At 54.2% G+C, this 23845-nt stretch overlaps 1 protein-coding gene across 1 annotated transcript in view; it reads right to left on the reverse strand.

The window, feature by feature from the left end:
• LOC133350753 (uncharacterized) overlaps positions 1–23845 on the reverse strand; it is a 130183-nt gene that overhangs the window by 81200 nt on the left and 25138 nt on the right. Inside the window, exon 2 of the mRNA XM_061565477.1 lies at positions 19049–19243. The gene's annotated coding sequence lies outside the window, so the exon portion shown is untranslated. The remainder of the gene's footprint in view (positions 1–19048; positions 19244–23845) is intronic.

Here is a 23845-nt window from a genome sequence, read left to right on the forward strand (position 1 = left end):
GTGAGTGGATGGGTGAGTGTTTTGGTGAGTGAGTGGATGGGTGAGTGTTTTGGTGAGTGGATGGGTGAGTGTTTTGGTGAGTGAGTGAGTGAGTGGGTCGGTGAGTGTTTGGATGAGTGAGTGGATGGGTGGGTGAGTGTTTTGATAAGTGAGTGGATTGGTGAATGTTTTGGTGAGTGAGTCGATGGGTGAGTGTTTTGGTGAGTGAGTGGCTAAGTTGGGGGGGGGGGTGATTGAAAGAGTGACTGGAGTGAGTGGGTGGGCGAATGAATGAGGTGGGTGAGTGAAAGAGTGACTGAGAATGGGTGAGTGAATTAATGAATGAGTGGATGAGTGAATTAATGAATGAGTGGGTGAGTGAGTGAATTAATGAATGAGTGGGTGAGTGAATTAATTGAGTGAATTAATGAATGAGTGGGTGAGTGAATTAATGAATGAATGGGTGAGTGAATTAATGAATGAATGGGTGAGTGAATTAATGAATGAGTGGGTGAGTGAGTGAGTGGTTGTTGAACACAGCTTGAATGAGACTCAAACGGTCCGATCGACACAACAATAAACGTCGCCTATCATCATATCAATAATCATCATTACTATCATCAGGCCGTTGACGTTTCTCCTTCAGTTCACGGCGCTAGCGAGACAAGAACAAAGGCGAGGCCTGGCGATGTGCGCGCAAGATTTGGCGACTTCCCGTAGCTCGCAGAGGAGCCCCGCGCACGCCGATTTCAATCACTTAACGCGGAGTGGAGCGGGCCCCGCATGGCAGTGGAAGTCGACGAGAGCTTCGTGCCAATTACTTAACCTGCAGCGTGTGATTCACACCACCTCGTGTACATCGCGACTCGGCGGTGGGTTGAATAATTGTCTCCTAGATCCCTCTTTCCCCACGCCCCTCCCCCCAACCCCCCCCCCCCCGATATCCCACCCCCCCAATCCCCCAACGCACCACCTTTCACCCCCACTTAAGTCTCTCACCCCACTCTCCGTATCTCTGTCTCGCTCTTACATTCAGATTAAGATAACTGAACTATGGTGGCGGTATTTTTTGTTAAATAATGAATTTAAGAAAATGATAGGTTTGACCCTTTCCGGCAATAATACAGCAAGTGTTTAAGATGTTCAACACCAAACTGGCACCACCCATTGCAAGGCATCAATCATTCTGATGCCGCCAAAAATAGGGGTCCCACATATATTGCGTTTAATTGGAGCTGGTAAAGCCAACTCCGCAGGTAAATCCCACTCTGCAGGTAAAGCCAACCCCAGAGATCTCATGCGTTCGGTCTTGCCAGTCATTTCAAGTCAGTCAACCCATTGCACCTGAATCTGTCTCGTGACCTCCTCCTGCACCTAGCCTGGTACAGCAATCAACCCATGGCACCTGAGTCTGTCCCGTGACCTCCTCCTGCACCTAGCCTGGTACAGAAATCAACCCATGGCACCTGAGTCTGTCCCGTAACCTCCGCCTGCACCTAGCATGGTACAGAAATCAACCCATGGCACCTGAGTCTGTTCCGTGACCTGCTCCTGCACCTAGCCTGGTACAGCAATCAACCCATGGCACCTGAGTCTGTCCCGTGACCTCCTCCTGCACCTAGCCTGGTACAGAAATCAACCCATGGCACCTGAGTCTGTCCCGTCACCTCCGCCTGCACCTAGCATGGTACAGAAATCAACCCATGGCACCTGAGTCTGTTCCGTGACCTGCTCCTGCACCTAGCATGGTACAGCAATCAACCCATGGCACCTGAGTCTGTTCCGTGACCTGCTCCTGCACCTAGCCTGGTACAGCAATCAACCCATGGCACCTGAGTCTGTCCCGTGACCTCCTCCTGCACCTAGCCTGGTACAGCAATCAACCCATGGCACCTGAGTCTGTTCCGTGACCTGCTCCTGCACCTGATGCCATGGTTTGTGCGGTGGATGTGGTTTAGGGTGGACCACGAGCTTCGTGGAAGATCAAACCCCAGGGAAATCTTCTGAGTTGGGTCTTTCACAGTTCGGACCGTGACTCCAGCACACAATGGCCTACTCGCTTCAAATGGCGTCACGTGACTTCGAACGTCCTCGTGTGAAGCAGACGGCGGCACGCGCCCCTCGTGCTGGTGGCGATGGTGGTGGTGCTGGTGGTGGTGGTGGCGGTGGCGGTGGCGGTGGTGGTGGCGATGGTGGTGCTGGTGGCGGTGGTGCTGGTGGTGGTGGTGGCGGTGGCGATGGTGGTGCTGGTGGTGGTGGTGGCGGTGGTGGTGGTGCTGGTGGTGGTGGCGGTGCTGGTGGTGGTGGCGGTGGTGGTGGCGGTGGTGGCGGTGGTGGTGGCGGTGGTGGTGGTGGCGGCGGTGGTGGTGGTGGCGGTGGCGATGGTGGTGGTGCTGGTGGCGGTGGTGCTGGTGGTGGTGGTGGCGGTGGCGATGGTGGTGCTGGTGGTGGTGGTGGCGGTGGTGGTGGTGGCGATGGTGGTGGTGCTGGTGGTGGTGGCGGTGCTGGTGGTGGTGGCGGTGGTGGTGGCGGTGGTGGCGGTGGTGGTGGCGGTGGTGGTGGTGGCGGTGGTGGTGGCGATGGTGGTGGCGGTGGTGGTGGTGATGGTGGTGCTGGTGGCGGTAGTGCTGGTGGTGGTGGTGGCGGTGGCGATGGTGGTGCTGGTGGTGGTGGTGGCGGTGGTGGTGGTGGCGGTGGCGATGGTGGTGGTGGTGGTGGCGGTGCTGGTGGTGGTGGTGGTGGCGGTGGTGGTGGCGGTGGTGGCGGTGGTGGTGGTGGTGGCGGTGGTGGTGGTGGCGATGGTGGTGGTGTTGGTGGTGGCGATGGTGGTGCTGCTGGTGGTGGCGGTGGTGGTGCTGCTGGTAGCGGCGTGGTGTAGGCCACCCACCCCCTCGAGTGTCATTCCAGCCTTCATAGGTGCACGCTAACAGCACTTGCCCCAACAGTCTGTTAAGGCTATACGGGGGAACTTTGTCTTTGGTAGAGGCTAAAATGCATCAAGTTGGCACAGTAGGGGGCACAGCTGGTCCGGTCATCTCAGTCAGCCAACCCATGGCACCTGCAGGGTCTGTCCCGTGACCTCCCGGCAGCGAGCCTTCGACCCTTCACGTGGTCTCAAAGTGCACCCGGCCTGGCACAGGCGCCGTGGTGACGTCACAGACACTTAGTGGCGAATGGCGGCTGTGTTGGAATTGGTCGTAGCAGTAGTCACCAGGGTGGCCCACCGGGGTTCAACCCGCGACGTTCTGCTCACCGCCTTCTCTCCACCCACTCTCCCCATCTCTCTCTCATCCCCGCCTCTCTCTCTCCTCACACTCTCTCTCTGACTCTTAGGAAGAGAGCGAGAGAGATACATCTACTGACCTCTCATCTTGCTGACCCGTTGGCTGGAACACCTTCCTCAGCGCCTCTCGATTTCAAGGTGAACCATCTCCCTCCCTCCCTCTCTCCCTTCTCTCTTTCTCAAGCCCTGCCGCTCTCTTGCCACTCTCCCCTCCCCACACACTCTACGCTGCCTCTCTCTCTCTCCCTCCCTCCGCCTCTCTCCTGCGCTGTGTAAGTCAGTAGCCAGGGCCTGCCTAATGGTGCCGAGAGCTAACAGCTGTGTGCTAGTGTGAGCAGGATCGCGACGGTGTGCCAAACACTGCGCCAGTGCCAAATTACGCTAACGATGATAAATCATGCGAGAGAGCGGCTATTACTGAGTGCCCCCACACCCCAATCCGGCCCCCCCCCCCAGTTCCATCTGCTCGGAGCTCTCTCGTGCCCCCCCCCCTCCTATAGCACCCCCCCAATTACAAAGACAAAGACCCCCCGTATAGCCTTGACAGATTTGGGGGGTGGGGCAAGTGCTGTTGGCTTAGTATCACCTATGCAGGGCGATAAGGAGCAACCTCCGATTAGCGCGGTTGGCTACGTACGGCGCGAAAGAAAAAGTTCAACGTACACACACACAAGGGGTGGGGGGAGTGGGGGGAGTGGGGGATGGGGGAGTAGGGGTGGGGGAGTGGGGGTTGGGGTGATTGGGGTGAGGGGGTGGGGCGGTGTACAGCAGCACCACGCCCGACGACATTGACCCTCGACCTCTCCCCCCCCCCATAATTCCACAATTGCCTGAACTAGTTCAAGTTTGTTGTTGTTCAACCAGCTGCGATCTCAAAGAGAAGAGCCGGGCTCAGAGAGTCCCGCTTTGCCGAGTGAGCCCCTGGTGGGAGGGGGAGGGGCGTGGGGGGGGTCACCGAAGATGTTGACACGCAGGGCGACTCACGACGTCACAACAGAGGGGGGCAAAGAGAGAAAGCGGAACAGCAGCCGGAGCAAAACAGCGGAGCGGAATGAAATCAACAGCGGAGCGGAATGAAATTAACAGCGCGCATTGAGGCTGGCACGGCACACGAGGCGTTGCGTGGCCACCTACGCGCCCGGCCGGCCGCCCTTGGCTCCCCGGCGGGCGATGTTGTTAGACGCCCACATCGGGTGCTCGTTTGAGGCCGAGTCGACCTAGGGGAGGCCTAGGACCGGTTCAGATAATCGTCACTTTTGTCGACCGTGCGCGAGCGGGAATCGAACCCGGGTCGCCGGCTTCATTGCGCAGCGCGTTAACCACATACAGATAAACACACGTAAACACACAGCACACACACACACAGATGTACACACGTAAACACGCAGCACACACACAGAGATGTACACACGTAAACACACAGCACACACACACACACACAGATGTACACACGTAAACACGCAGCACACACAGATGTACACACGTAAACACGCAGCACACACACACAGATGTACACACGTAAACACGCAGCACACACACACAGATGTACACACGTAAACACACAGCACACACACAATCACACAGCACACACACACAGATGTACACACGTAAACACACAACACACACACACACAGATATACACACGTAAACACACAGAGATATACACACGTAAACACGCAGCACACACACAAGCATAAAGATCCCCTATATAGCATTACCACCCTGTTGGGGCAAGTGCTGTTAGCGAGAAGCACCGATGACGCGCACTCACTCAGACAAAGACTCCCGTGTCGCCTTAACACACAGACGCACAGACACACAGACACACACCTGTGAATGCCCAGCGATGCGGTGACGATTCAATGCGCATGACTGCGGAAGAACGTTCCATCGGTGTTACTCGTTTCAATTACGCGGATTGGGGCTCTCAGCGAAATCAAACCCAGGTATCCGTGCCACACACACACACTCACACACTCACGCGTGACACACACACACACTCACACACTCACGCGTGGCACACACACACACTCACACGTGACACACACTCACACGTGACACACACACTCACACGTGACACACACACTCACACACTCACGCGTGACACACACACACACTCACACACTCACGCGTGGCACACACTCACACGTGACACACACACACTCACATGTGACACACACACACTCACGCGTGCCACACAGACTAAACTCACGCGTGCCACGCACTCACACACAAACAGAATTTTACACCCAGATACAAATACGCACAAGCACCTATGAAGGCCAGCACGGCACACGAGGGGGTGGGTGGCCAACACCACGCCCGGCCGCCTTTGTCTCCCTAGTGACAATGTTTACACATCGCGCCAGGTACTCCTTTGAGGCTGAGTCGACCTCGGGGAGGCCCAGGACCGGTTCAGATAATCGTCGCTGGTGTTGGCCGTGAGCGGGAATCGAACCCGGGTCGCCAGGTTCGTAGCGCAGCGCGCTAACCGCTACATTTTCGCTCCCCACACACGAGGTACACACACACAGCTACACACACCCAGTTACACACACCCAGTTACACACCGAGGTACATACACACAGCTACACACACCCAGCTGCACACACACAGCTACACAAATACAGCTACACACACCCAGCTACACACATACAGTTACACACACACAGTTACACACAGCTTACACACACAAGCACACTCATTTCCACACAGTCGCCCACAACACCCCGACAGAGCCGCGCGCACACAAACTCGCACAAAGTGCAAACACAAATTTCCGCGTAAACACAAACACGCCCCCACCGCCCCCCCCCCCCGCTGCTCCTAGCCCCCCCCCCCCCCCCACTCGCCTGCCCACGTAAGCGATCAAACGGGGGCCTTGTTCCGTTGCTGCGAGGCCTCGTGCGACACAAAACAATCAAAACGCAATTTGCATATACGGCGAGTTATCGCGATAAAAGGTCAGAGTCTGCGCCGAGCATCGTGGCCCGGCAACAACAACACAGAGTAGGCGCACGCAGAGAGACGGGGCGGGGGGCGAGAGAGGCTTGCCGATGTTCGGCAACATGATGATTTATTTAATGTTACCGAATTATTTAGTGATGCTTGCTGCTGCTGCTGCTCATGCTGCTGCTGCTGATGTCGATGATGCTGCGTTTGGAGGCGGGTGATGCCACCGGCACAATTAACAATTAAGCACGACTCAATAATAATTTACATTTGTAAAGGCGCGTTTCCATCCGTGGATGCCAATATCGCATTCGTCAACGACAACAACAACAGTGCGCTCGCTGTGGTCTCCTAGCGCCGCGGTGGCTAGGAGATGTTAACTACCTCGCCTGGTATGCAGGAGGTCGTGGCTTCGATGCTGACGCCTGCTGTATGTTTGGAGTTTGTGCGTCTCTCTTCCTGTGATCGCGTGAAATTGTATCCGGGTCCTCCGGGTTTTCCCTCCACATTTAAAATCGACATCACGCGTTGAATCTCCACAAGGATGATTAGACGATTTGTTGAGCTATCATTTGTGGCCAGGTCCCATCTGAAAAGGAGCTATACAGCTCAGTGGGCCTCATCTGGTTAAACATTAAAACGACTTAAAAACAACTGTTGTGAATATAGCAGCGCACTAACAAACCAGCTGTTCCGCCAAATGAACACTACTGATTATACAATTGTCATCAGTAATCATAATAACATTTGGTGTAATGTGGCGTCGCGGTCACTCAAATTGAATTTCGCTCAATTGCCCAGGAGCCACAGACAGAGCTGGAAGGAAACAAGGAATCATCGGCCAGACTGCGAGCGGGCGCCACCACGACACATTGCCTAAGCTTTGCGATGCTCTACATATTAAGATGTGTTCAGCACAACTGAGTGAGTTGTTTATATACACGTGGGGTGGGGGGATCATTGGAGCTACCGGGATAATATCTACGCGTGCGAGGGGGAAACACTTTATCCCCATACAGATCAAAACAGATGGAGATTAGTCCACACACACCGTTGCTGTAACCACCTTCACGGCTCTGTCCACGGGGCAAAGGGGTTTTGCAACATCCCATGCGGCGCTCGCGTTTCAGGGCCCATGCGCATAGCCTAACCACCCCCCCCCCCCCCCCAGCTAATGGATACAACAATAATAAAAAATATAATGGTGGTTTAATTGCTAAATCAAAATGAAGCCGGTGAATTGGTTTCATTTACTGTTCAAATAGTGGTGGCGGTGGTGGCGGTGGTGGTCGTGGTGGTTTGGGCTTCGAAATTAATTAGCCGTGAGCTGGTCCATTGCACTCGCCACGCGCGCGTGTATTTATTTTGTATGTCCTGGACAGTCTGTCAAACGCTACACCGCAGATATTTCGCTTTGCGCGTGAGTCTTGCTTGTGGCACGTGGGCGTCAGCGATGGGGAGGGGGGAGAGACAAAGGCGGCCGGGCGGAGTGGTGTTGGCGGTGGTGCTGGTGGCCAAGCCCTACCGCATCCACCCGCCTTGAGTCTGCGTCGTGATGTCCTTCACAGCCATCGCTACGAGCGGACAGCACTTGCCCCACCAGTCAGTTAAGGCTATAGATCTTTGTCGTTGTGTTCATCATATCGTCAGTCTACGTTTCTCTCCTGCACGCACTCTCCCCTCCCTCTCCACTCCCCACCAACAACTACGCCTACCCCATTCACCCCCCCCTCTCCCTCCCTCTCACCCTGTTCCTCCTCCACTGATGAAGCCCCCCCCCCCCCCCCAGCACACTCCCCTCTCTCTGTCAGCGAGAATCTTACGCCGCATCCTGCCACGAAGCCCACCTCCGATTAGCGCGGTTGGCCGCGTACAGCGCGAAAGAATTCCCACGTACAGACACCAACGCACACCAACATTCACACACCAACCAATGGCGACGCGCGCCATTCGCCACGAAGTGACGGTGACGTCACCACGGCGCCTGTGCCAGGCTAGGTGCACGTGGAGGCCACGTGAAGTGTCGAAGGCTCGCTGGCAGGAGGAGGTCTCGGAACAGACCCTGCAGGTGCAATGGGTTCGCTGCCTGAGATGACCACTGGTCGATGCACCACCAGCTATGCCCCCTCCACTGTGCCAACTCGCTGTATTTTAACCCGCCCGGCGCTGCGCTCGTTGTTGTGAGCATCGCTCCACTTGTCCTGGTGGAGCGCTGGCTCCGACATCAGCGTTCCATCTCTGCCCAGCTCCCTGCACGGCTGCCTGACCGCGTCAAAATCCACAGCAATCTGACCTCAGAGAGGGAGCGAGTCGTTTTAAACTCAGCTACAGGATCGGTCATACCCTTTCCCTCCCCAACTTCCTCATCACGATATGTCGTCAAAAAAAATTGACATTTAAAGTTTTGCTGTCTGGCTGGCCAGCCGGCCGGCCGGCTGGTTGGCTATGTAGATCTTCCGTCAAAAACATATCCTGAAGCAGAAGATTAGTGCTGCTGGATACAGTAGTCGCAGCTGCAAATGTGATTTGTAACTTTCATCATTACCCATGTGTCGATAGTGCAATGTTAATTTGGATATTGTATTGAGGGACGACTGCTAATGTGCCGTTATCTCGGTGTGGTCTGGGACTGCTTTTGTTGTTGTCCTATCTTCCTTACCCAATCTTCATAAATCAGACTCACCTACTCACTCACCTACTCACTCACCACTCCGCAGGTCACCTCACTTCTCGCTCTTTCTCTCTCGGCGTCTTCCCTCGCACTACTCCACTCCAAATTCCACTCTTCCCACCATCGTCTCCTCCTCCCCAAACCCTCACAGCAGCAATAACCTCGCTCTGTTAGACACGTGTTACTGCTACACGCAGAGCCGGCCTTCGCGTCGTACGGCGAATCTTGGCGACCGCCCCGGGCCCCGCGCTTTGGGAGGGTGGGGGGAGCGCTTCAACGTCACGGTGTCAGATGTAATACTTCCCCAACTACAGTGCAATGTTGATGGTGCTGCTTGTTGCTTGCCGCTTGGCGTTTCGCCTTTGGGGCTGTTGCCAAAGACCCAAATCGTTGTTGTGCATAGCGTGTCTATATATATAAAGAACATATGTTAATATGAAGCCAATAATGTTGCTACTGTATATATAAGAGACCGAGAAGGAACGAATGGGGCTACGACTTCCCGCGCGCGTCAAACCGCTCACAGACAAACGCAAGCAGATTGCTTCAACCCGAGACGATGAATGGTCCAGCCAACTCGAAGCGACAGCTCGCGACGAGGGGGGTCGCCAGCAACACGACAACAACAACAACAAACAACAACAACAACAACAAGCAACGTGTGCTGATATCGCTCGTGCGCGCTCTCTATCTCTCTCTTCCTCCGCCAGTGCGCGTGACACCAGATGGACAAACACAGCGGTGGGGTTGGCAGCCGAGTTGGGGATGGAGTAGATGGGGCGGGGGGGAGGGGATCGGAATAGTAGGGGAGGGAATGGGAGGGGGGAAGGGGAGGGGGGAAGGGGAGAGGGGGGGAGGGGGAGGGGGGAGGAGGGGGAAGGGGAGGGGGGGAATGGGAGGGGGGGAAGGGGAGGGGGGGAAGGGGAGGGGGGAAGGGGAGAGGGGGGGAGGGGGAGGGGGGAGGAGGGGGAAGGGGAGGGGGGGAATGGGAGGGGGGGAAGGGGAGGGGGTGAAGGAGAGGGGGGGAAGGGGGGGCCACTTGTTGGAGCGAGATATCAACTGTGGGATGATGATGATCATGATATGGATAAATAATATGATGGTGGTGGTGATGATGATGGGATGATATGGTTAGATTACATGATGATGGAGATGATGATATGATAGGTATGATGATGTGATGATGGTATGGGGTAGATAATAATATTATGATATGAATAGATGATTATACGATGATTGTGATGATGATATGGATAGATAATATGATAGTGATTATCATAATTTCGTCAAACTGCCAATGCAGGATCACCTTCTCCATGCGCTATGAAGTAGGATCATTTACGAATGTTGACTTAAAGCTTTCGTGACTGCAGGAATTCATATTCTTTGGGTATTTCGGTAAAGCCACGTAGATTTAACAAAAAAAACAATATCACGACGTTTTGCTGCCTCAGCAGCTCTCACCTGATGACGATCGCTTGTGTTGCGATCGAAACGTCGTGATATTGTTATCATCTTTATCATTTTTATTATTATTTTTCTATCTACGTGGCTTTACCAAATAACCCAAAGAATATCTACAAAAGTGTTGCGGTTTTATCTAATTTAGTGTGTGATGATGATGGTGATGTAACATTGTGTGATCATGATTCGTGCTTCCGCGTGCCCCGTTACAGAGACGCGGCACATCTTGCGGCAATCATTCACAGAGCTCCTGCGTGCATCTCTCTCTCTCTCTCGGAATCATCCCCCCTCTCTTTCTCTGAGATTCGTTCTCTCTCTCTGATCATTCTCTCTCTCTCTCTGAGATTCATTCCCTATTTCTGAGATTTACCCCCCCCCCCCCACCCCTTTGAGATCATTCCCTCTCTCTGAGATTCCTTCCACCTCTCTCTCTCTCTCTCGCTCTTCAATTCATTCTCTCATTTTCTAAGAGTCATTCTCCCTATCTCTCTCCGAGAGTGAACAAAAGCCGTAAGCCTCGCCAACCACATTCCAAAGAGGTATTACCGTGCCATTGTTCACTCCATCTCACTCTTAAACACACCATATCCCCGCGTAATGAAAAAAAAATCGTATCGCATCGCCTTCAAAAGAACGCGATGCTGGCGATGTTGGAGGTTGAAGATTGCTCCACGCTGAGGATCATGGGAATCCTCTTGGCAGTTTAGGGGTCACAGACTTGGAGGTGCGACGCGACACAACGTGGCAAGGAGGCGCTGGAGGTGCAATCGGGCGGATGGCATCGCAGTGAACCAAGGGGCCGTTCGTCGCAGGGTGAGTGGGTCAAAAACGTGGGTTGCCGGCCTGATAGCGTAGTGCGCTAACCACTGCGCCACCGCTCCCCACTGAACTATACTCGTACACACAGATGCATTTGCTGACACATGCGCACATCGATACATTGACAAAGGTCAAGGACAAAGGTCATCCTTAAGGCATTAACAGACTGTTGGGGCAAGTGCTGTTAGCGAGCACCTATGCAGGCCGGCCTTTGTCTCCCCAGTAGCGATTTTTGCACAGTACACCAGATGCGCGTTGAGGTGGAGTCGACCTAGGGGAGGCCCAGGACCGGTTCAGATACTCGTCAGTGGTGTTGACCGTGAGTGAGAATCGAACTCGCTGGGTTCATAGCGCAGCGCGCTAACCATTGACCCACCGCTCCACAAACACACCCACACAATAAATCCACTGCCGCTTAATGAACCTCACTTTAGGTTGAGTCTACCTAGAGGAGGCCCCGGGTAGACACACACAGCCACGTGCACCCCCTCGCATCGCCTACGCTGCTCGAGTTGCAGGCGGCATGCTGGTTTGTGGACTGACCACGCGAGCACATTCTCAGTTTCATCGACGTCGGATCTGGATCCGGCTGTCGATTCGTGCGGCGTAGCCCCCCCCCCCCCCCCCCACCGATCACCCACCCATCACAGCCTCGGCAAAAACCGTGGTCTTCTTCTTCGTCTTCTTGTGTCGTACAGCTGCTGCTGCTGTTCATGTAGATCCAGAGCAACGACTCCAATCTCACATTCAGCCACAGGTGACAGCGGAGTTCGTATCGTCGCTGCGACGTCTCCCTCGTCTCTGTGGATCGAGCCATGAGCGTCGTCGCACGGTCTGTGCTGGATGACCACAGACTGCCGGAGAGTTTTTACACTTTACAATGTGCAGTGGATGCCCTTGAGGATGAGCCGTGAGCTTCGTGGAAGATCAAACCCAGGGATATCTTCTGCGTTGGGTCTTTCACAGGTTCGGGGTTTGCCTGCGAGTTCTCTTCACCTCCATTCGGCCCTGCAAGCTTCATCGGGGGTTGAACTCGCGTGCTCGAGGGTTAAGCGCCACGGGTCCACAAACCCGTGGCGCTGACCGCTCAGCCACCCACTCGGGCGCCGTGCTCGCCTTCATTGGGCACAGCTGCGACTGGACATCTGTGCAAAAGAGCTTTACAGCTCATCGGATTCTTCCAGTATGAATAAAGATTCTGATACTCGCTAGCAGCCCTTGGTTCCCGCACGCGCGCTGTCTGAATGCCACCATGTTTCGAGACGGCGGTCAGAAGCAGAGGCCAGTCGGTTATAGCTAGGCGTGTGTGCGAGTCTATGGGTCTCCCTGTGAGTCTATGAGTGGTTGTGTGAGTCTGTGGTTGGCTGTGGGAGTTTGTGGGTCTATATGAGAGTATATGGGTCTCTCCGCGAGTCTATGAGTGGTTGTGTGAGTCTGTGGATGTCTGTGGGAGTTTGTGAGTCTATATGGGAGTCTATGGGTCTCCCTGTGAATCTATGAGTGGTTGTGTGAGTCTGCGGTTGGCTGTGGGAGTTTGTGGGTCTATATGGGAGTCTATAGAGCTCTCCGCGAGTCTATGGGTGGTTGTCTGAGTCTGGTAAAGTATGGTTAAAAAAACGTTACGACCAACACGGGGCATTTGGGGGTGACGCCTTCACCCAGCAGTTAGTTTGACAATTGATTGTATGAATATACATTTATATTTTAGAAATACATAATACTCGCTGCCCTTTCTGGCAGCAGTGGCGTGAGCAAGGCATTGCAGTCCTGCGCTTCTACCCGAGACTCGGGAGAGGCGTACCGCTCGCAGCGATCTCCCCCCCCCCCCACTCCAATCTCCGCTCCCCGGGTTTTGAAGTCGATGTCTCGCGCCGTGTCTGTATTAAACTGTCTCGTACGAGCTCAGTAACTCTCCAGTCTCTCCCCCATTGTGCTCCTCCACCACCCTCACCTTCGTACCCCGCTCCCTCTATCTCGCTTCATCACCCTCTCTCTCTCATTACCTCTCTCTTTTGCTCTCTCTGTCTCCTTACCTCTCTCTCCTTCTCACTCTCCCTCTCTCTCACACTTGCTCTCTCGCTCCCGGGCTAGAGAGATTATTATTTCTTCCCGGCACGGCACAATCATACGTGATAATACAGCTGCAAGCGCTTCACAGTGTGCCGGTGTGTGCGTGTGTGTATTTATACGGGATATAATATAGCACAGAGCGTGTAATTGCTCCGAGTGTTACGATGAACGCACACTGACAAAGATCCCCCCTCCGCCGTATAGCCTCGACAGATTGTGGGGGCAAGTGCTGTGAAGGCCGGAAAAAACGACGTAGGAGGTGGGGGTGGTGTGGCAAGGACCACGCCCGCCCGGCCGCCTTTGTCTCCCCACGTAACATGTTACACACGCATGTATACAGATACACACCAGCTATGATAGTCATTTCAGGCTGATTCAAGCTCGGTCCGCGGGGGAGGCCCAGGACCGGTCCAGACGGTGAGATAATCGTCAGTGCTATTGGCCGTGAGCGGGAATTGAACTCGGGTTTGCCGGGTCTAGCACAGTGCGCTAACCACTGCGCCACCGTTCCCCACCAAACAGAGACACATACACACACACAAAAGACAAAGATCCCCCGTATAGCCTCGCCTGTAACACAGACTGTTGTTGGGGAAAGTGCTGGACCGGTTCAGATAATCGTCACTGGTGTTGGCCGTGAGCGGGAATCGAACCCGGGTCGCCAGGTTCATAGCGCAGCGCGCTAGCCGCTATACTACCGCTCCCAACACATACACACAAACTCACATACACACATACACACTCACATACACACATACACACTACATACACACTCACATACATACACACTCACATACACGCATACATACACACATACATACAACAACAACAACAACCGCCATTCGCCACTAAGTGGCGGTGACGTCACCACGATGCTTGTGCCAGGCCAAGTGCACCTTGAGGCCACGTGAAGTGTCGAAAGCCCGCTGGCAGGAGGTCACGGGGCAGACCCAGGTGCCACTGGTCGACTGACCGAGATGACCGAGATGACTGGCTGATGCACCACCTGTGCCCCCTACTGTGCCAACTTGCTGTGCTTTAGCCACCCGGCGCTCCGCTCGTTGTTGTGAGCGTCGCTCCTCCGCCCTCCGTTGTTGTTGGAGGGCGACTGCCTCCAACTGCCCAGTAGCGTCCTTCACGAGCCTCCTCCACTGAGGCCGATCTTGACACCGCTGGTACCAGTCATCGGCAAGTCCACTCAGCTCCACGTCCTCCTGTACCACATCACTCCATCTCTTCTCCAGCCCGTGCCGCGCCCGTCTAGCCCCCTCGATCCGGCCGAACAAAAGCTGTTTAGGCATGCGGTGGCTGGGCATGCGGGCTACATGACCCAGCCAACGCAGCCTTGCCTGCCGGAGGAGCTCACTGATGGGACTTTGCCCAGATCTTTCAAGGATTTGTGAGCTCCTCACACAATCCAGCCTGGTTAAACCCAGGATGGATCGTAGGCAGGCCAGCCTAAATGTTTCCAACCGGCGAAGATGCTCCACCAGGGGGGTCCACGTCTCGCAAGCGTAGAGAAGGGAGGGAATGACCGTGGCCGAGAAGACCTGAAGCTTCGTGCGGAGCGACAGACCAGGTAGCTTCCACACAGCGTTACGCAACCGATGAAAAGATATTGCCGCTCGACTGATTCGGAGTGAGACCTCTGCTGATAGACTGGAGCCGGTCATAAGCATACTGCCCAGGTATGGGAAACTCTCCACTCTCTCCACAACTGCCCCATCACCAATTGGGAGTTGTGGGGGTGGAGTGTCCGATGGTACAAAATACCCAGGCAGGTGCTTGGTTTTGGTGGGGCTGATGGTAAGGCCCCACCTCTTAGTGGCACGCTCCAGTCTCAGCAGCAGCGCCTCCAACTCCTCTTCTGAATGAGCAGCTATTACCATACATACATACACACATACACACACATACATACACACATACATACACACATACACACATACATACACACATACATAATACATACAAACAAACACACTACACTCACATACACACACATACATACACACATACACACATACATACACACATACACGTATATACTCACATACACACATACATACATACACACTCACATGCCCGCGACCCCGTCACTATGCGCACACCGCCTTATCTTAATTCACCCGTGATTAAATTCACCGACACACCGACCCGAGACTCTGACGCCTACTATTTAATAATTCTAAATTATAATTATATACTATATACACACGAATGTTAATAATAATCATCGTCATCATCATCATCGTGTGTAACAATAACAATGCACGAGAAGCTGTCTGCATCGGTCATGGGCCTTCCCCTCGAGGTAAACTGAGTCCTGAATCGGTCATCGTTAACCGCATTACGTTGGGGGCGCTGGTGATGCTGATGGCGGTGATGGTAGTGATGGTGGTGATGGTGGTGATGGTAGTGATGGTGGTGGTGATGGTGGTGATAGTGGTGCTGGTGGTGGTGGTGATGATGGCGGTGATGGTGGTAGTGGAGGTAGTGATCGTGGTGGTGCTGGTGGTGATGTTGCTGGTGGTGCTAGTGAAATTGCTGGTGGTGGTGATGGTGCTGGTGACGGTGGTGGTGCTAGTGGTAGTGATGGTGGTGCTGGTGGTGCTGGTGGTGATGGTGGTGAAGATGGTGATGGTGGTGAAGGTGGTGAAGGTGGTGCTGGTGGTGATGGTGGTGAAGGTGGTGATGGTGGTGTTGATGGTGGTACTAGTGGTGATGGTGGTGGTGGTGATGGTGGTAGTTATTGTGGTAGTGATGGTGGTGATGGTGGTGGTGCTGGTGATGGCGCTGGTGGCATATGAGTGGCCAACACCACGCCCGGCCGCCTTTGTCTCCCCAGTGACGACAATGTACCTGGTGCGATGATGTGGAATTTCCACCACGGATTCAGGTCATTAAACAGGGGGAGAGTTGCGACTGAGGGGACTCAATGTGCCTTTGTCATGAACACCGCTCGGCCCTTCTACCCCAGCACTGCTCCCTTCGATCCTGGATCCCCCCCACCCCGTACCACCCCCTCGCCACCCCCCTCCACGACCCTCCCCCCCACCCCCACTGCCACAATCCCCAAACATTTTTGAATAAACAGGAACTTGTTTATAACACAGGAACTTGTCATTATTTTACTGCCAGAAGAGACTGCGATAAACCATCCGCCCAGCGTCGATGGCTCCAGGATCCAGTTTTTTTTGTTTGATCACGGAACGAGCTCCACCCCGGGTTTTGTTACCCCACCCCTCACTCCCAGGTGGCAGAGCCACCGATTTCTCGCTGGTTGACGACAAAAAGCGCCAAGTCCCTGCAATGGTTCTCTCGCTCCACCGCTGGTGGAAGGAGCTCAACGAGACACAGCGGAGTGATTGAGCACCCACACACACACAGATACAGATATTTGTAAACCCTTCCACGTTGACCAAACGCCTTGGAAGAAGAGATGGCAGCATCCACATTTCTTTCCACCACCACCACCACCACCATACGTGACCTGCCCATCGACTAAACTGTGGCTGTAGTCGCTGTACCCGTTCGGACTGCTGCGTGAAAGACAAAGATGGTCTATGGGGGGGGGGCAGGGAGGGGGGTGGTGACTTAACTGCCACGCCGGCAGATCGAACCGACAGCCTCTTAGATTGCAGCATGATGATGATGTAGATGATGATGAAAACGATGAACATGATGATGATGGTGATGATGAAGAGGGTGATGATGACGATTATGACGATGATTATGATGATGAAGATGATGATGTTGACGATGATGAACATGATGATGATGAAGATGATGTGGAATGAACTTTACAAAGCTCAGAGTGAAAACGTCGACATCAGACTCCGTCACGTGGCCTTCGCGCATGGGGATGGCCCGGGAAAGAAGGAAGCCGTGACGGCGAGAGGGGGTAGGTGAGGGGGGGGGTAGGTGAGGGGGGGGGTAGGTGAGGGGGGGGGTAGGTGAGGGGGGGGTAGGTGAGGGGGTGGGTAGATGAGGGGGGGGTAGGTGAGGGGGGGGGTAGGTGAGGGGGGGGGTAGGTTGAGGGAGGGGGTAGGTGAGGGGGGGGGGTAGGTGAGGGGGGGGGGGGTAGGTGAGGGGGGGGGTAGGTGAGGGGGGGGGTAGGTGAGGGGGGGGGTAGGTGAGGGGGGGGGTAGGTGAGGGGGGGGGTAGGTGAGGGGGGGGGGTAGGTGAGGGGGGGGGTAGGTGAGGGGGGGGGGTAGGTGAGGGGGGGGGTAGGTGAGGGGGGGTAGGTGAGGGGGGGTAGGTGAGGGGGGGGTAGGTGAGGGGGGGGTAGGTGAGGGGGGGGGTAGGTGAGGGGGGGGGTAGGTGAGGGGGGGGTAGGTGAGGGGGGGGGTAGGTGAGGGGGGGGGTAGGTGAGGGGGGGGGTAGGTGAGGGGGGGGGTAGGTGAGGGGGGGGGTAGGTGAGGGGGGGGTAGGTGAGGGGGGGGGTAGGTGAGGGGGGGGTAGGTGAGGGGGGGGGTAGGTGAGGGGGGGGTAGGTGAGGGGGGGGTAGGTGAGGGGGGGTAGGTGAGGGGGGGGTAGGTGAGGGGGGTAGGTGAGGGGTAGGTGAGGGGGAGGTAGGTGAGGGGGGGGGTAGGTGAGGGGGGGGTAGGTGAGGGGGGGGTAGGTGAGGGGGGGGTAGGTGAGGGGGGGGTAGGTGAGGGGGGGGGGTAGGTGAGGGGGGGGTAGGTGAGGGGGGGGGTAGGTGAGGGGGGGAGGTAGGTGAGGGGGGGGTAGGTGAGGGGGGGGGGTAGGTGAGGGGGGGGGTAGGTGAGGGGGGGGGGTAGGTGAGGGGGGGGGTGGGTGAGGGGGGGGTAGGTGAGGGGGGGTAGGTGAGGGGGGGTAGGTGAGGGGGGGGTAGGTGAGGGGGGGGGTAGGTGAGGGGGGGGGGTAGGTGAGGGGGCGGAGGGGAGGGGGAGGGGAGGAGGGCAGGGGGGAGTGGGGGGCAGGAACACGTGGAGAGTCGAGGAGGGGAGTACACTATTCGTGTCTCTGTCTGTGTGTATGTCTGTGTGTGTGTGTGGGTCTGTCTGTTGGTCTGTCTGTGTTTGTGTGCCTGTCTGTGTGTCTGTGTGTGGCAATGTGTCGCGAACAGCACTTGCCCCCGAAAGTCCGTGAAGGCTACACGGGGATCGTTGTCTTTGTTGTCTGTGGGGAACAATCGAGTCGCGGTTCGCGAGCCGCGCTACGGCCTCGACGACCCGAGTTCGAGTCCCGCTCATCACGAGTGAAGATTATGTTCTGAACCGGTCCTGAGCCTCCCCCTAGGTCGACTCAGCCTCAAATCAGTAACTGCTGCGATGTGTAAAGCATTTCCACTAGGGAGACAAAGGCGGCCTGGTATGGTGCTGGTCACCCACCCCCTCGTGTGCCGTTCCAGCCTTCATAGGTGCTGCTCGCTAACAGCACTTGCCCCTTGCAGTTTGTTCGAGTTATGGAGGATCTTTGATTTCATCTCTTTCTGTGCGTCTGTGTCAGTCTGTCTGTCTTTCTGTCTCGCTTCGTGTGTGTGTGTGTCTGCGTGTGTGCGTGTCAGTGTGTCTGCGTGTCAGTGTGTCTGTGTGTGTGCGTGTCAGTGTGTCTGTGTGTGTGTGCGTGTCAATGTGTCTGCTTGTGTGTCAGTGTGTCTGCGTGTGTGTGTCAGTGTCTGCGTGTGCGTGTCAGTGAGTCTACGTGTGCGTGTCTGTGAGTCTACGTGTGCGTGTCAGTGAGTCTGCGTGTGCGCGTGTCAGTGTGTCTGCGTGTGCGCGTGTCAGTGTGTCTGCGTGCGTGTGTGTGCGTGCGTCAGCCTTCTTTGCTCGCGTGAAACTTACCTCGGCGTCGATCCTCACCCAAACTCCACCTCCCTCTCGTCCTGCCTCTCTGCTGCCCGGCGCTCTCGATGCGCGCCTTGCGAGTGATTAATTCCTCCACGCGTGGCGCATGAATTTAGCCAATCGCTCTCCGGCAATTAGGGCTTCTCGGCGCGAGCGGCGTGTGACACGGATCACACGCACGTGACACGGATCCTGGGATAAAGAGAGCGGTGGGATGAGTGGTGCACGCGGTGGTGGGGGGTTGGGGGTGAAAGGGTGGGGGGGGAGTGTGGATTAACATTTGTTTTGGGTTGTGTTTTGTTTCTTTAAACCTTGAAGCGACCTCTGTATAAAAAAGCAGCGTCGATTTAACTTCATCTCTTGCGTTCTGAGCCATTGCCGATTTTAAAGATGGAAAAAAAACCTGGAGAGAGAACTTCGCGGGAAATCTGGTTATAGCTGTGGGTTTGAGTCTCTGATAGGGCGAGTACTCTAAATTCTGGGTAGGATATTGTTAGGTCGTTCGCTACTCGGGGTTATGGTTAACTAGCGGAATAGAATCAGTGGCTGGCTGTCTCCTGGTTGGGGGCGGTTTGATGAAATGTCAATTATTACCCAAGCAGACACGAACCATAACTAACGAGCTAACCAGACACTAACTCTACCCCCTTGAACTTCCTCGACTCTAACCTTACCAATCACCCAAGCAGACACGAACCATAACTAACGAGCTAACCAGACACTAACCCTACCCCCTTGAACTCCTCGACTCTAACCACAGACCTGTAGGCGGCCGAACCATAAGCACGGTGCCCACACGTGGGCCCGAACACTCGCCCTCAACTCTCGCCCCGATCACAGCTCTCATCACTCAAGCCGCGTCGGACCAATCAGACACTCCGTATCACCCTATCCCTAACCCTAACCCCGAGCGTCCACGTCGACATCTTCGCCGAGACCCCCCCCCCCCGCCCCCAAATAAACAATTCCTCGTCACTTTCTCACTCCACGATCGCCGCTCACCTCGTCACGCGTCATCACCTCGTTTCATCATCATCATCGGCAGAGTGAATCTGGGTGCTCTTAAAGAGAATCATCGACTGCGCATGCGCATAATTTTCACACCCCACCCCAGCCCCTCCCTCTACCCCCCCTCGCCCCTCGCCTCTCCCCTGCAGTAAAATTGATGAATTATGGTATTATTTACAGACTTATTGTATAAATATTAAAAAGAACTGAAAATTCGGCCGTGGTGGCGCTGCGCACTTTAGACTTTGGATGGCCGTAAAAGTAATGAAAGAAAACAAATTCTCGTGTGGCAATGTGTACTCAGACAATGTAAATCTACACGGGTTAACGACACTAATGCAGTGGCCGTTCACGTTGTAGACAAAAGTATAGGCGTTTACAATTAAATATAAACAACAATTACAAAGATTGTTGTTTTGGTTGTTGTTGTTGTTTCGAGTTATCTGGATCGAGTCCTCCCCAGCTCAGTGTCGGGAAGTTGCTTTTTGACCATACTTCACCACACTGGTTAGGGTTGGTGTGGCGGGGTTGGTTTGGATATCACCCGCCACTGATGTTAGCCGTTGCCGGGAATCGAGCTCAAGTCGCAGGGTTCATAGTGCAGTGCGCTAATCATTGCGCCACCGCTCCCAATGTATGAACCATAGTACTTTCTACACACACACTAACAGTATATATTGTATATGACATCAAAGGTCGTTGTGTGTGTGTGTGTGTGTATTTAATGGCAGAGTTCCTAATCTCTACGATTTGAATTCCCCTGCTTTCCCATCAGTGAAGGAGTGGTGGTGCAGCGGTTGGCGCACTGCCCGCTAGGAACCGAAGTTCGCTTCGCAGTCACGGCCACCATCAGTGGCGCGTTATGTTCTGAGCCGGGCTCCTGCCGCCTTCCAGCAACCCGCGTGGTGAAGTATGGTCAAACAACTCCACCGCAACAGCCACGTGTGTGTGTGTAAGGGGAGTCCTTCATTCAGCAGTGGATTTGACAAAGGGCTAGTAAACTCTGGTTACATTATTATCCCCGATAAAGATCCCCCGTGTAGCCTGTAGCAGACTGTTGGGGCAAGTGCTGTTGGCGAGCACCTGTGAAGGCCGACACGGCACACGAAGGAGTGGGTGGCCAGGATCCACGACGTTTACACATCGCACCAAAAACTCATTTGAGGTTGAATCGACGTAGGGGAGGTCCATGATCGGTTAAGATATTCATCACTGGTGTTGGCCGTGAGCGGGAATCGACCGCGGGCCGCCGGGTTCGTAACGCAGTGTGCTAACTGCTGCGCCACCACTCAATAATACCCCCCCCCCACCCCCACCATGTTTTACCCCCTCCCAGATCCCCCACCAACGGACTTTGTGATTCGATTCATTGTCCCCGTTACTGGGACGCGATTCGATTCAACCGACAGTCTCATTCAGATGAATTGTGGTGATAATTTTGTGTGGTGAGAGATGATGATTCGGTTGATGCTCATCTCGACGAACAGTCTGATTATCGTGGTTTGACATTATAGATTATGACGATTAGTTGATGATGATTATGATGATGAAGCCGAGCTTCCCTAGAAAAATAGAAACATTTATTAATTTATTTCGAACTCCGAACTCCAAGCCACTCCCCACTCCTTAGCCTCGCTTCCTCTGCGTGACTTTCCGGTCACCCCCAATTCACCCCACATCCCCTCTCCCCACCTCCCCCACCTCCTCCCCACCTCCCTCCACTCCTCCCCGCGCCCTTCCCGTTATCATCCCAAAAGCACCCACCCCCCGCGCCTCTCCTGAAGCGCGTAGCACCAATTCCCTCTCCCTGCCACCCTCCCCCCAACTTCCCCCGTCTCTCTAAAGCAGAGCTCCCCACTTGGCCATCGTAGCGACTCCACGGAAGGGGAGGGAGGGGAGGAGGTGGGAGAGATGTGGGGCGAATGGGGCGGGGGGGCTGGAGAGAGTAAGAGGGAGAGGGAGGACCATCGTGGGTGGTGCAAATGTAGTTTGTTTCCCATTCCACCAGAGATCACAAACTGCAGAGACCACAAACTGCAGAGACGACAAACTGCCGAAATCACAAACTGCAGAGATCACAAACTGCAGAGATCACAAACTACAGAGACCACAAACTGCCGAGATCACAAACTGCCGAGATCACAAACTGCCGAGATCACAAACTGCCGAGATCACAAACTGCCGAGACCACAAACTGCAGAGACCACAAACTGTCGAGACCACAAACTATAGAGATCACAAACTACCGAGATCACAAACTGCCGAGACCACAAACTACAGAGATCACAAACTACCGAGATCACAAACTGCCGAGATCACAAACTGCCGAGACCACAAACTGCAGAGATCACAAACTGCCGAGATCACAAACTGCCGAGACCACAAACTGCAGAGACCACAAACTGTCGAGACCACAAACTATAGAGATCACAAACTGCCGAGATCACAAACTGCCGAGATCACAAACTGCAGAGACCACAAACTGCAGAGATCACAAACTGCCGAGATCACAAACTGCCGAGATCACAAACTGCAGAGATCACAAACTGCAGAGATCACAAACTGCAGAGATCACAAACTGCAGAGATCACAAACTACAGAGATCACAAACTGCAGAGATCACAAACTGCCGAGATCACAAACTGCAGAGATCACAAACTGCAGAGATCACAAACTACAGAGATCACAAACTGCAGAGATCACAAACTGCAGAGATCACAAACTGCAGAGATCACAAACTGCAGAGATCACAAACTACAGAGATCACAAACTGCAGAGATCACAAACTGCCGAGATCACAAACTGCAGAGATCACAAACTACAGAGATCACAAACTACAGAGATCACAAACTGCCGAGATCACAAACTGCAGAGATCACAAACTGCAGAGATCACAAACTGCCGAGATCACAAACTGCAGAGATCACAAACTACAGAGATCACAAACTGCAGAGATCACAAACTGCCCAGATCACAAACTGCCGAGATCACAAACTGCTGAGATCACAAACTGCCGAGATCACAAACTGCCGAGACCACAAACTGCAGAGATCACAAACTGCCGAGATCACAAACTGCTGAGATCACAAACTGCCGAGACCACAAACTGCAGAGATCACAAACTGCCGAGATCACAAACTACAGAGATCACAAACTGCCGAGACCACAAACTGCAGAGATCACAAACTGCCGAGATCACAAACTGCAGAGACCACAAACTGCCGAGATCACAAACTGCCGAGACCACAAACTGCAGAGATCACAAACTGCCGAGATCACAAACTGCAGAGATCACAAACTGCAGAGATCACAAACTACAGAGATCACAAACTGCAGAGATCACAAACTGCAGAGATCACAAACTGCTGAGATCACAAACTACAGAGATCACAAACTGCAGAGATCACAAACTGCTGAGATCACAAACTGCCGAGATCACAAACTGCAGAGATCACAAACTGCAGAGACCACAAACTGCCGAGATCACAAACTGCAGAGATCACAAACTGCAGAGACCACAAACTGCCGAGATCACAAACTGCAGAGATCACAAACTGCCGAGATCACAAACTGCCGAGATCACAAACTGCAGAGATCACAAACTGCAGAGATCACAAACTGCCGAGATCACAAACTGCAGAGATCACAAACTGCTGAGATCACAAACTACAGAGATCACAAACTGCAGAGATCACAAACTGCTGAGATCACAAACTGCCGAGATCACAAACTGCAGAGATCACAAACTACAGAGATCACAAACTGCTGAGATCACAAACTACAGAG

The sequence above is a fragment of the Lethenteron reissneri genome, chromosome 35, assembly GCF_015708825.2.
Source record: "Lethenteron reissneri isolate LAM-NWPU_2019-01 chromosome 35, ASM1570882v1, whole genome shotgun sequence".
Lineage (NCBI taxonomy): Eukaryota > Metazoa > Chordata > Hyperoartia > Petromyzontiformes > Petromyzontidae > Lethenteron > Lethenteron reissneri.